This window comes from Arachis ipaensis, chromosome B02 (genome assembly GCF_000816755.2).
Source record: "Arachis ipaensis cultivar K30076 chromosome B02, Araip1.1, whole genome shotgun sequence".
NCBI classification, from domain to species: domain Eukaryota; kingdom Viridiplantae; phylum Streptophyta; class Magnoliopsida; order Fabales; family Fabaceae; genus Arachis; species Arachis ipaensis.
The window spans coordinates 27,492,289-27,507,140 of NC_029786.2; the positions used below are offsets into that span (position 1 = coordinate 27,492,289).

The window sequence follows — 14,852 nt, forward strand, 5'->3', positions numbered from 1 at the left end:
CAATACCACCCCCCATTCTTTCACATACATAAGTCAGACGGCAGCTCCCAGATGCAATTCTAGTCGGAGACTATCTCCACTCAATGCGTGGGCCAGTTTCACAAGCCCAACCCATTAACTTTAGGTTACCCATGTAACATTGGCGCCATTGCCGGGGAACTGGAGATCAACCAATGATGGCGGATGAATTCAACGAGGATGGAAACACAGCGTCCGATTCTGACCAAGAAAATCAGGACGCTAGTAACAACGACAGAGCGATAGTCACCCACCAAGGGGCGACCAACCAGAATAAAGAAGGCACTTCGGGAGTAAAAGACTAAAAGGGAAACTCCTCTGAGGGGTGCGAATCAGGAAAGTAAGGGCAGCCCTATGCAGCTGACTTCATGGGACTGTTCCATGGCCACCAAGGGCGCCTGGAGCAGTTGGAGCAAGAGTTGGAACGACAACGAGAAGCAGAGAGAAATCTGAGGAACGAGATCGAGCGACGAAAGGAGCTTGAGGAAAAGCTCCTGAGGCTAGAGTCGGCTCTTAAAGGTCGAAATTCTCGCAGTGACCGAGAAGACTCCTTCTTGGGAGGAGAAGATTCGTTCAGTGAGGACATTATGAGGGCAAAAGTGCCAAGGAACTTTAAAAGCCCTGATATGGACCTCTACAATGGAACCACGGATCCAAAGCATCATTTAAGCAATTTTAAAAGTCGGATGTACTTAGCCGACGCTTCTGATGCTACTCGCTGCAAGGCTTTCCCGAAAATCCTGACTAAAGCAGCGATGAAGTGGTTTGATAGTCTCCCCCCGAGGTCCGTTAACAGTTTCGATGACCTCTCACGGAAGTTCCTCATGCGATTCTCAATCCAAAAGGATAAGGTAAAGCACGCACCAAGCCTCTTGGGAGTAAAACAAGAGGTCGAAGAACCTTTAAGGGACTACATGGAAAGGTTTAAAAAAGCGTGCTTGGAGATTCAAGATCTACCCACGGAGGCAGTAATTCTGGGTCTAGTAAATGGACTCCTAGAAGCCCCTTTTTCCCAGTCCATCTCAAAAAGGCACCCCACCTCCTTGAGTGATGTACAGGAAAGAGCAGAGAAGTACATCAACATGGAGGAAAACGCCAGGCTTCAAGAGCCAAGTTGGCGATCGGGACACTCTCACTCATCAAAAGAGAGAGAAAAAGAGCCCAAAAAGAAAGAGGAAGTTGGCCCTAAAAAGCCTAGGAGATATCACTCCTACACTCCTCTACGAGTTTCCCTAGTAGATGTATACAGGGAAATTTGCCCTACCGAAAGACTACCTCCCCCTAGGCCCATCAAAAATAAAAAGGGAGGGAGTCGTGGCAACTACTGTGAGTACCATAAATTATATGGTCACTCAACAAATGACTGTTACGACCTCAAAAATGTGATAGAAAAACTGGTCAGAGAAGGTCGGTTGGACAGATATCTCATGGAAAGGTCGGACCACCATGGCAAGAGGAAGCGAGATGACGAGGACCGAAAAGATCAACCGCCACAGACTCCAGAAAGACATATACACATGATCTCAGGGGGGGTTTGCTGGAGGCGGTCTCACAAAGTCATCTCGAAAAAGACACCTAAAAGAAGTCTACCAAGTCGGGGTTGAAGCTCCCAACCTTCCAACCATCTCTTTCACTAAAGAAGACGGGCAAGGAATCATTCCTAGACACAACGATCCAGTGGTGATAACTATGATCCTTGCCAATGCCCATCTACATAGGACCCTGGTAGATCAGGGGAGCTCGGCCGATATCTTATTCAAACCAGCGTTTGATAAGCTGGGGCTGGATGAAAAGGAATTAAGAGCTTACCCTGACACCTTATATGGGTTGGGGGACACGCCGATAAAGCCACTGGGATTCATACCCCTACACACAACTTTTGGAAAAGAGGCAAAATCCAAAACTCTGAGCATCAACTTTATAGTCGTTGATGTGGGTTCGGCTTACAACGCCCTGATAGGCAAAACCACCCTAAATTGGCTCGGAGTAGTGGTGTCCACTCCCCACCTTTGCATGAAATTCCCAACACCAGAGGGAATTGCAACCATTAGGAGAGACTAGAAATTGGTGAGAAAATGCTACAACGAAAGCCTGAACCTGAGAGAAAAGGGTAAGGAGGTGCACACCATTGAGCTCGGAAGAATCAGAGGTAAAGGAGAGTTGCGGCCATAACCCGGGGGAAAAACCGATGAGGTACAGGTTGGAAAAGAGGAAGGAAAAAATACCAGCATAGAAGCCAACCTAAAAGAAGATTTGAAGCAGAAGCTTATAAGGCTCCTACAAGAGAATTCCGACCTCTTCGCCTGGAAAGCCTTCGACATGCCAGGGATAGATCCCGAACTCATGTCACACAAACTGTCAATATACCCCGGATCACGACCTATTCAGCAAAGAAGACGGAAGCTCGGACCTGAACGAGCTCAAGTGGTGGAAGAGCAAGTACAAGCCCTCTTAGAAGCCGGCTTCATCAAAGAGGTTAAATATCCGAAGTGGCTGGCAAATGTGGTGCTGGTCAAAAAGTAAAACGGCAAGTGGAGGATGTGCATCGATTACACCGACCTGAATAAGGTGTGTCCTAAAGACCCATATCCACTTCCAAACATTGATACCTTAGTAGACTCCAGCTCGGGCTATCAATACTTGTCGTTTATGGATGCGTACTCGGGGTATAATCAAATTCCGATGCACAAGACAGATTGAGAAAAAATATCTTTCATCACGCCAAAAGCAAACTATTGCTATGTGGTCATGCCTTTCGGATTGAAAAATGCAGGAGCCACATACCAAAGGATGATGAATAAGGTGTTTGCCCCTCACATTGGGAGTTTAATGGAAGTCTACATAGACGACATGCTGGTAAAAACTAAGGACGAGGGCTACCTCTTGACCAATTTCTCGCAAGTCTTTGACACCATCAGGATGCATGGGATGAGATTGAATCCCACAAAATGCACCTTCGTGGTAGAGGTAGGAAAATTTCTAGGATTTATGCTTACACAAAAGGGGATTGAAGCCAACCCCGACAAATACAGAGCATTCCTAGAAATGAAAAGCCTAACTTGCTTAAGGGAGGTCCAACAGCTGAATGGCCGACTTGCAGCTCTCTCCAGGTTCTTGGCAGGATCATCATTAAGATCCCTACCACTCTTCTCTCTACTAAGAAAAGGATGCCAGTTCGAATGGACTCCTGAGTGTGAAGAAGCATTCCAGGAATTCAAAAGGTTTTTAAGCCAACCTCCAATTCTGACCCGACCTAAAGTTGGGGAAAAACTCATCTTGTATTTGTTCGTAGCTGATAAAGCTATAGCATCAGCTCTAATACGGGAAGACGAGATCGGGAAGCATCCTGTATACTTCACCAGCAAAGTTCTACAAGGCCCTGAATTAAGGTATAAAAAAATCGAGAAGTTTGTATATGCCTTAATAGTAGCCTCTCGAAGGTTTCGGCCTTACTTTCAAGCACACACGATAAGAGTTTGAACGAACTAGCCCATGAAGCAAATTCTTCAGAAAACAGACATTGCGGGCAGAATGGTTCAATAGGCCATAGAGCTATCCGAGTTTGATCTCAAGTACGAAACTCGGATGGCAATCAAAGCCCAATGCCTCACCGACTTCATGGCAGAATATGCAGGGGATCAAGAAGAAGCTTCCACTACATGGGAGCTATATGTGGATGGATCTTCCAACAAAGTCGGAAGCGGTGCCGGCATAATACTAGTCAACCAAGAGGGAACGCAAGTAGAAGTATCCCTCAAATTTGAATTTCCACATTCTAACAATCAAACAGAATATGAAGCCTTGATTGCAGGATTAAAGCTGGCAGAAGAAGTCGGTGCGACCAAAGTAGTCATCTTCAGCGACTCTCAGGTGGTGACCTCCCAAATAAATAGAGAGTATCAAGCTAAAGACCCCAATATGAAGAGGTACTTAGACAAAACTTTGAAGCATCTTAGGCGTTTTGCAGCGACCGGGGTCAAACACATAACTCGGGATCTCCACAGTAGAGCAGACGCGCTCTTCAAACTGGCAAGTACCAAACCAGGAGGGAATAATAGAAGCCTAATCCAAGAAACTCTCCAAGATCCCTCAGTTACAAAAATAGAGGGCAGACAAGACGTCCTTGAAGTATCCGAATTGGACCTCGGATGGATGAGCCCACTAATCGAATATATGAAATTCGACATCCTACCTAAAGAGGAAAAAGAGGCTAAGAAAATACGGAGGGAAGCATAAAACTACACTTTGGTAAAAAAAAATATCCTTTATAAAAGAGGGATATCTACACCATTGTTAAAGTGCGTCCCGACCTCAAGCACAACTGAAGTCTTAGAAGAGGTCCATAATGGTATCTGCGGAAATCATCTCGGGGCAAGGTTTTTGGCTAGGAAAGTCATACGAGCCGGGTTCTATTGGCCAACCTTACAAAAAGACGCCACCGAATTCGTAAAGAAGTGTCAACCAAGCCAAATGCATGCAAATTTCTATGTCGCTCCCCCCAAGGAGCTCATTAGCATAACTTCTCCATGGCCTTTCGCAAAATGGGGATTGGACCTATTGGGACCCTTTTCCCAAGCGCCTGGACAAGTAAAGTATCTAATAGTGGGAGTAGACTACTTTACAAAGTGGATAGAAGTAGAACCACTAGCCACCATTACAGCCCAGAGAAGTCAGAAATTCCTCTACAAGAACATTATCACAAGGTATGGAGTCCCCCACTCCATCACCACTAATAATGGCACTCAGTTCACCGACTCAACCTTCAGAAACCTGGTAGCTAGTATGAAGATTAAGCATCAGTTCACCTCGGTAGAGCACCCACAAGCAAATGGGCAAGTCGAGGCAGCCAACAAAGTTATACTGGCAGGACTAAAGAAAAGGTTGCAAGATGCAAAGGGAGCGTGGGCTGAGGAACTCCCTCAAGTGTTATGGGCCTATCGGACTACACCTCAGTCTGCTACAGGAGAAACACCGTTCCAACTTGCTTATGGCATAGAAGCCATGATACCAGTTGAAATCAATGAGCAAAGTCCAAGAGTGAGCTTCTACGACAAGGTTGGCAACATACAAAGGCACAAAGAAGAACTCGAGCTCCTTCCCGAAGTCCGAGAATAAGCCCAGATAAGAGAAGCAGTACTGAAGCAAAGGATGACAAACAGATACAATAAAAAGGTCATTCGAAGAAGCTTCACCCCAGACGACTTGGTCTTGATTAGAAATGACATCGGAGTCAACAATTCAGGGGAACAAAAGCTTGCTGCTAGTCTGAAAGGGCCATATAAGATAAGTGAAGTCTTAGGAAAGGGATACTACAAGGTAACCAACTTATCTGGGCCCGAACTACCCAGGTCGTGGCATGCTTGTAATATGAAAAGGTACTATAGTTGAAAGCGAACTCCACTCTCTGATGTACTCTTTTTCCCGACTTCATAGTTTTTTCCCAAAAAGAAGGATTTTCCTGAAGGGGGTTTTAACGAGGTATCAAAGTAGAGGTTAAGGGGCAACAATTTTCGACCCCTTGGTAGCAAAAAGTACCTTCGTCCACAAATAAAAATCTTTTTTCTACATCTCTTTGTAAATTCCACTAATTTATTATCCTTTTACTACGAAACGCGCCGACTTAAGCTCGACAAAACGTGAAAATCCCATGCCTGACCTACGAGGTTGGCAGGATAAAACGACGAGGTACAAGTCGGCGTAACGATGTTATAAAAGTAGATCATAATAACTCGGAAACGTAAACGACTAACAGGTCGGAAAAACCGAGGAAACTTGAAATGCATCGCGAAAATAACCTAAGTTAAGAACAATTCAGATAGAGAAATTTGAATTCATAAGGAATACAAAAAAGGGAAAAAAGAAAAATCATCAAAAATCAAAAGCAGAAGCAGGCTCAAAATCTTTGGAAAACATGAGACAATTTAGACAAAGCACAGCCTGCCCATATAAAAGGTTTTTATGGTCATAAAAAAAACCAAACAGCCAAAAAATTGCAGAAAGCATGTAAACAGCAAATAAACTTAAAACCCCTTATCCAAAAAAGGGGAAACATGAATTAAAGCATTTTTTGTTTATGGCCATGAAAGGCCAGGAAATGTCAAGAACAAACTACCACCACATAAAATAATAATAAAATTGTTCAAAGAAGGGGCCCACAGGTCGGGCCCCACAATAGCCAGAAATCAATTAAACAGCAGGAAGGTCAGCATCACCAGAAGGCATAGAGGTCGGGTCAGTAGCAGGGGAGGACGGAGCAGTCTCTTCAGCAGCAGGAGTCAGAACGCCTGAAGACGTCAGCTGAGATCCCTTTCGTTGATCCTCACGAGGAGGAGATTCTACAATCCTTTGACCACCGGTCTTCAGCTCAGAATCCGTCTTAGGACGGGGAGGAGAGACAATAGCACCATTCACCACAATCTTATTAGGATCCAGAGGAGAAAGGTCCAGGCCAGGAGCAATAACTCCGACCTGTTCCTTAAAGATCCTCCAGGCCTCCTCCGAGCTCTCCGCTACGGAGTCCTCCAGATCCTGATAAACCTCCCGACCTTTCTCCAACTCCCGCTGAAGGTCAATGTTATTGGTGAAGATCCTGATGCAATTCTGTTCTGCCTTTTCCTTTAGGCCCTCCGCCATGGCACATTGGGCCATCAACTTCTTCTCCCTCTCCTGAAGTCGGGACCTCTCCTCCTTCAAGCCAGCAACTTCCTCCAAAAGCTTCTTCTCTTCCTCTTGATAAAGAAAAATCCTCCCCTCCAGCTCTTTAACTTTTTGGGTAGAACCCAAAGAGCTAAAGGGAGTATTCTCAAAAATATCAAGAAGTTTGGTGCACACCCCAACCGCCCGAACACTCCCCTGAATCAGGATATTAAGATGGTTTCGAACGGAAGCATCAGCCATATTAATATAAGTATGGGGAAAGACGTGATTCCGAACAAATTGGGGACCATCAAAATCCCTGGAAGAAGCTCCTGACCCTGAAGTCTTGCGCTTCTTCCTCTCAGGTTCAGGGGAAGCACGGGTAGGAAGGGTAGGAGAAGGAAGAGAAGAGGTAGAAGTAGAAGTTACCATAATTGGGCGAGAAGAGGTCCCCAAATCACGAGGGGGAGGAGGAGGAGGAGGGGGAAGAGTGCCCACAGCCCTCGTGGCATCAACCCGCGCCCGCGACCTTCTTTTAGCATCCTGGACCTTCTGGTAAGAAGCACTGGAACCTTTCTTCACCATTTCTGAAAAGAAGGAAACAAAAAGAGTTAGACTACTACAAGTTGGAAACAGATAATAACAAGTCGGAAACTATCAAAAGCAACAATAAAGCTACCTAGTTGGGTCCGCACGAGATCCCTGAAGAAATCTTTTTGTATCCAAATAAGGGGCTCTTCCCCAAACTTCTCGGAAGAACCCCACAACAGCCTCCTCCACCTCATTCAAGTCATCCAGGCCGTATTTCTCTACAGGAGAGGCCTCCAACCAGTATAGAGGAAAACGGGGAGAAGAATTTTCATCAAGAAAGAAGGGATGGTGACCCTCCACTGCTAGGACTTTAAAAAGAAGTTCTTAAAATCGTGAAAGGACTCATCAAAGATGGAAAAAATCTTTCAACCTTGAATGGCTCGAAAAGATATCCACTGTTGCTTATTATTTTGCCAACTGAAGGGCTTGGTCATATGGAAGAGATAGAAAAAGATCCTCAAAGATGTCGGAAAATCCAACTCTCGACTAACAAGCTGGTAAATCTTCATAAAACCCCAAGAATTGGGGTGAAGTTGGGTGAGAGCAACTCGGTAGTGGTTCAGGACCTCTATCTCAAAGTCAGAGAAAGGTAGAAAAACCCCCAGGCGGGTAAAAAGACTCTCGTACATAAAAAAGAAATGAGGGTCAGCATCAGCAGCCCTTCCAAAACAAACCCGGTCCTCAGGACGCGGAGCAATCAACTCGTACTTGGGTTCATCCTCATCAAGAACACAAATCCTATGGTGGGTGCGGTGGTCAGTAATATAGTCTGTATCCATTAAGGGTTCCTCCCCAAGAACGGCAACATCTACCCATTCGGAAACTTGAGAAGACATCTTTTTCAGTAAAAAAATAGATGAAAAGGCAAAAAGACCTACAAAGGAAAATGGGAGAGGGTTATACTTAGGTCCTCTAAAAAGACTAAACAACTTCTCTCAAGGGCGAGAAAATAATGACGACTAAACCAACATACTCACTACACAGCATACAAAAATCCCCTCTAAACACACAGAAGGTATCATGCGTAAATGATAAAAGGAGAAAGATAGAGAACTAACCTTTGTTGATGAACGCAAAGAGAAAACAGAAGCAACAGCAGTCACAGCAAGTAGGGAGGTTAGGAAAGCTTTCTCTTTGAGAAAATACAGGTCTGAAGTAAGAAATTTCAGAAAACGAAAGAAACAGAAGAAAGAGAGCAAAAAATATTTATAAATACACCAGGGGCAAAATAGTAAAATGAGGCTATCATTAAAGATACGCGCCCTTACCAACGTAACCGCTCCCTATGTGTAAATATGAAACTCCTAACGGACGCGACATTTGATTAGACGTGACTGTTGGAATTTTTGAATCACGTCGGTTTCTAAATCATGTCGGCTACAAGTCCGAGTTCAAATACTCGAATCCAACTCATAATTAAAAGAGATTAGACTCGAGTAGGGGCACTGTTCATACCCTGCCCCAACACTAAGGCCCAGGACAAAATAAAAGGCCCAATCCAAAGATTGGCCTTCACCGACCTCCTCATAATAGGTCGGATTCGACACACACTCCACTCTAAAGAAGTCGGGATCAAAGGTTAGCTGGCAGATAACCTTTATTCAAATAAGTAACTGCCCCTAAAATCTCGCAACCCACTTCCAGGAGCCATATCTCAACTTCCCTAAGATAAAGGGACGATTATCCGCCTAAAAAGGTGGAACTACTCCAACGGTGGTTATTGGTTCACCACTATAAATACACTAACACCCCTCAGGTATCTCTAAGTTCCAATACTCTCTAAACCTGCTAAAACCCTTTGCTAACTTAGGCATTGGAGTGTCTTTGTAGGTACCACCCCCCATTCTTTCACATACACAAGTCGGATGGCAGCTCCCAGACGCAAGTCTAGTCGAAGACTATCTCCACTCATCGCATGGGCCAGTTTCACAAGCCCAACCCATTAACTTCAGGTTACCCACGTAACATTGTTATTTGGTAGTTAGATTTTCTATTCTGGTCTTGTTCTTGTTAATTTGCCAAGTGATTGTTATGATTCTTAAGATTGAGATTGTCCTTGACTCCGTGTGATTCTTGATTCTTTTGGTCCAAGATGTCAAAATGGAGTTGAAGATAATCTCAACAAAGCAATTTTGTAGCAAGTTTTTGCGGATTTTTATTAATGATGATAAATTTTAATGTTGACATTTCATGTTTGGTTATTTCTTTTGTTATTTGACATTCGAGTTTGTACTTAGATGAAATTATTACATTGTGGTTGATGAAGTATTTTTAATTTGGATCACATTTTAAAATTTATATTAGATTATAATTATGTTTCAATGCGTTTATTTATATTTTATTTATTATTTTATTATAAAATAATTATTCCGATTAAACCAATAAATCAGTAGCTAGAATGGTTTGATGACTGGTTCGTATTCAGAACCTTGCATAACCCTAATTTATCATGCTCTCTTGTGTTGGAGGGTTTTGTTAGAGGGAGTTTGCAGTGCAAGACAGCATGATAAATTAGGGTTATATTAATGTTGTTTATACATAACTTGTATTGCAGTTTGGTTTTAAAAATCCAAATCATAAACTGAACCGCATAAAAACCAAACCAAAATAAAAAAAATTCAAAATTGAGTGGTTTATTTTGATTTGGATTTGCCTTTCTTTTTGTCTGATTAAAATTTTTTTTTTATGACTGGTCTGATTTAGATTTGAACACTCCTAGCATTATCCTTCATTTACAGATATAAACTTTTGAATAGATTTCAAATATGTGGGTTACCTAGATAAATAAAAAAAACTTTGTAAATTATTTTCAAAAGTTTTATAACTTCAATAAATAAATGATCAGCTGAAAGTTTGAGAATCACTTTGCCGTGGTGCCACTAAAATTGCTCCCCACCAGCCACCGCAAGGTAACTCATTTTGATTCTACCTCTTCTTTCTTCATCGAAATTAGACAATTGTTTCATACTCTCTACAAACTCCATGTACATTTACTTCTCTTCTTTATATGTAACTTTGTTATCAAGAGTGATTTTTGTTTCAAATATGTCATGGAAGGGAACCAAAAACTACATCAACCCCATTTTGATTCTTTTAGGAGGATGGAGCATGATGTGTTTGTAGGGAAGGTGTTTGGAACTGATGAGTTTAATGTGCTTTTGAAAGCGTTTTGCACTCAGAGGCAAATGACGGAGGCTAGATCTGTGTTTGTGAAGATGGTGCCAAGGTTTTCTTGATGGATGAGATGGTTGAGAAACACATTGAGTTTGATGGGTTAACTTACGACACATTGTTCTTTGGGTTGAAGAAGACAAAGGGGATTGAAGGTGTGAGTGAACTTTACCAGACAATGACTAAAAGGAATTTTGTTTTGAAAATAAGAATAGTTGTGACACTAATGAAATATTTCTGCCAAAATTCTCGTGTTAATTTGGATTTGAGTTTATGAAAATACATGGTTGAGAGAGGGTATTGTCCTCATTCTCATGCTTTGGATCTTCTAGTCACTGGATTATGCTCCTGGGGTTTGGTGCAAGAAGCTTTTGAGTGCTCCAAACAATTGTTAGAAAGAGGAAGACATATGAGCACTGCTTCATTTTCAATGATGGAAAATTTTTTACTGAAGGCTAGTCAGAAAGAAAAGTTGAAGGATCTAGATCAAATGATTAAAAAATTGCAAAGTATCTTACCACCATCAAGAGGACATGCCACTGGTATTTCTACCGTTATAGAATAGCATTTTGTTTTTAAATTTGACATATAACTTATGTAACTTGATTTTGGTGGAGTTTTCCAATGTGTTATTATATATGTATATTTTTTGTATTGCAATTGTACCATCCGAATATGTTGATATGAAAGAAGATTAATAAACAATTCTTCCAAAACTTTATCTTGATTAGAATCATGTATATAAAGTACATTCTACAAAGAACCAGAGTTTGAGGCTAACTTCTTTTGGAAATTGAATTAGTGCAATGCTCTCATCTCATGTTTCAATCTTGCCATTAGAATTTAGATGGTATCCAAATTGTATATTAAAAAGAAATATTGATTTAAAGGTTAAATTATGCAGTTAGTAATGTTTAAATATTTTTGATAACATTGGTCTTTCTTTCTTTTTTCAAGAGAAAACTTAGAAAATAGATTTTAGTAAGCCAAAGGAATTCAAAATTAAAGAGAAATATTTTCATATTCTATAAACTAAGGGAAATTGAAAATAAACAATATATCACTCTAGTCAAATAAGCAATTAGAAAAAAATAGAACACAAAGTTAAAAAATCACTGTGTATCATTAATAATAATAATAATTTTTATTTAGTCCAATAAACATATAATTTTTCCTTTTAATTTCAATAAGCTTTAACTCAAGATTACAAAGATGATGGCGAACTTGTTCACGATTCCATTGAAGCCAAAGGTGGTAGAATGGTTACCTTATCTAATGAAAGTATGAAACACACATGTCAATATACAATCCTCCCAAAAAGAAAAAGTACATAAAGTCTCATAGATAGATATAAATAAAACCAAACCAAACTCTGATCCCAAATTCCAATGTTGTATTAGATTTTGATATTTTGGATTTATACCAGGAACTTGCATATGGATAAGCTGTTAATTCCTTTTAGCTGAGCACGTAAACACAAGTAAAGAAGTGTACAATTACAATTACAATGGCCACTCTGCTAATGGCACTCTTCTTATTCTTCTTCTTCTTCTTGTGTGTGGTAGAGTTTTATGCAGAGCACAACAGCCTCAGGTTGTTTATCTTTCAATTTCAGCATCTTCACCTGACAAAACAATCTTCCAGATTGAGAATTCTGGTGTCATAGCTTGCCTCAGAGCTAACAGGTTTCTCTTTTTTCTGCTCTTCTTTTTTATTTAATGGTTTTTTTTTTCATATTTTCAATTTTGATTTTTCTTAACATACTTTGCCAAGACTACCTTTTTTTTATTTAATAATATATTTGTGTGGATGTCAGATTTCATTCATGCTTCTTGTTTGCTTCAGTTGGTGGTAGATGTTAATTCTAACTTGTTTTTTTTATAATATTGATAATGTATTGGAGTTTAATCAAAAGTGTGCTAAGAAAGACTAACCCTATGAATAAATGTATTCAATCACAGTTACCCTTGACCTTAATTTTTCTTTTTCACTTTCATACAGTGCAGAAGTGGCCTATGAAGCTGCAAATGCTGCAATAGCAGATGGCATTTCACTTGTGAGTTTTCTCTACATATTCTTTTTATTTTGTTTATCGATTTATTTTGAATGAAAAAAAAAGAAGTTTAGGGACAATTGCATGGATATATTTATAAGCTGATCAAAATGAATTAGGACATATTTAGCATAATGTCCTCAACTCTTGTGTCTTTTGTAGTGTGTTTCTCATCGCTTTTATTTTGTTTTCTCTTTTGAGGTTGTCTACTTAATCTTTTCTGGTTGATCACTTTACTTGTAGAACTGTGTTTTAGAATTCATTTGTTCTAATTCTGGTCTTTTTAGGTTCTAAACCAGCTGGTCAAGGAGCACCTGACTACGTCACTCGGAGTATGCTTGCACCCTTTAAGTTTCTGGTTTCTCTTTCTGCATCAATATTCTTTGTTTAGTGTATCTTCACATGAACCTACATTAAGTTTTATGATATGGAGAAAACATCATTGCATTGTCTCGTTTTGTTGAAATTTGAGATTGTTTTCTGTACCACTGAGTCAATATGCTGGTTGAAGCATCAAATAGTCAATACGCTGTTGTCGTCTCGTTGTCTTCGTGAAATTCTTCATAGCCAAAATGTTTTCCTTTGGATTATTACTAACATAATAACTGTATTAGCCTACTTCTGCAAATTTTGGAAAACAATTGAAAGTTGAGACATTTGAAATTGTTGGGTATTTATGAAATTGTTGGGTATTTACTAGCTTGTAAAACAATTTTATTTCAGATTCTTATGATTTGTAATTTTTTATTACATATAGATCATCAAAACTCAATGTTAACTCTAAACAATTTGAAGAAATGAAAAAAGGCTCCCATTTAAGATAATCATTACATGATATTACATTTCTACTCAACAGTTGTCTGAATCAAACAGATATCTGCTCCTAGGTTGGGAATGTTCTCAGGATTGAGGATGCAAAAGCTGCATAAAATTTTTGATGAGTCCAGCAATTGTTAAGGTTTGAATTTGCAGATCTTATTACTATATTAAGATGTCACATAACAACTGCTAGTGCTTGGTCACAGTGTTTTGTTATTTCTTTCATTTTCTTTTTCTTTTTCTTTATTTCTTTTTTTTTGCTCCGATCGATTACCACGACGTTATGTATTACATTCAGAATGGTGAAGTTTTATACATTCCTGGCACAATGACTCCAACTGAAGTAAGGCTCAATTTGGAGATCCGATTAACATGAATTCTTGCTTCCTTAATTTCCATACCTTGTGCATCTTTTTGAGCATTCATTTGATCTTGATTTATTGTTCTTAATGAAGATACTGTCTGTATGTGAAGCAGGAGCTAAAATTGTCAAGGTTAGCTTTTTATGTTCTATTTAGTTTACTATATTGAAGAACATTCAAATAATATAGATAAAGTGTGTATGTTGTTGCACGGAGGAGTATACACTTTTGGTTTTCTTGCTTTGCATTTTGTCATCTGCTTTTCGGCTCATAGGAGCGTTGCACTAATCTCGTAATCCCGGCTCCAATTTTTTTCTAGATCTGTGCTGATAGTTTTCATTGTACATTCTTGTTCTTGTATTAATACAATTAAACACAAGCATCAAGTGTGTTATATTTTTCAAAATTTCTTATAATCGACCATTTACTCAAGAAGCCTTTTCCTCATGTCTCTATGGTTGCTTCTCAGGGAATCAATATAGGTAGTTCTTGAAGTTTGTTGTTGTTAATCATTCTCATAAAAATTGAAAATGAATGTCTTAATCTCTAATTGCTTGCAGACTCTATTGAGGAATATATTTCGCGGGGAGCATCAGCCGTTGTTCTGTCGGATGCCATATTCGAAAAAGAGACGATTGCGAAACGCAATTACGAAAAGATACAGAAACTTGCACATTTTGCAGCCTTGCTGGGTAATAAGGTGTAAATAGGTAACATTATTAATTTGTATACCTTCATAAAAAGTTTATGGTTGTGGGTTTCTTATGTTATAGTTATTTAGTTCATTTTCATAGAAACTTATGGTTGTAGATATTATATCGAGAATTAAAACAAACAAGCCACTCAATTGAGAGAGATCACTAAAAGTGAGGTAACATGAATTTTGAGATTACTTCCTATACAAGTTTCTAGGCTTATGTACAAGAAATCCTTATGTTTCAAAAATATATTTAATGAGTATTCTAAAAACATTTGTAAACACTTATTTTCATCTAGTTTATATTTAGTTCCAGAGAAAAAGTAGAGTAAAAAACTTTTATGAATAAATTTGACATGTAAAACTATACTGTAAAACTGTTATATAATAAAATTAAGAATTACTCCAAAAAATATGTGCCCCTATACCATGCAAAATTTTTTCCTACAAAATTACAATTTAACTATTTTTTTTCACAAGACTTGTTAGTCGCTCCTTTATTTAT

General features: G+C 39.5%; 2 long non-coding RNA genes across 7 annotated transcripts; both read left to right on the top strand.

Moving 5' to 3' along the window:
• On the top strand, positions 10,021-10,955 carry LOC110267581. The gene is made up of 2 exons (XR_002355350.1): positions 10,021-10,154; positions 10,343-10,955. It is a non-coding gene; the product is annotated as an uncharacterized LOC110267581 (long non-coding RNA).
• Positions 11,623-14,507, top strand: LOC107628270. 6 transcript variants are annotated; one of them, XR_002357295.1, is made up of 6 exons: positions 11,625-12,101; positions 12,418-12,472; positions 12,757-12,801; positions 13,343-13,427; positions 13,587-13,782; positions 14,211-14,507. It is a non-coding gene; the product is annotated as an uncharacterized LOC107628270 (long non-coding RNA). The 6 variants fall into 6 exon arrangements; XR_001617673.2 differs by having other exon boundaries at positions 11,623-12,101; positions 12,757-13,427; XR_002357293.1 differs by having other exon boundaries at positions 11,624-11,896; positions 11,982-12,101; positions 12,757-13,782.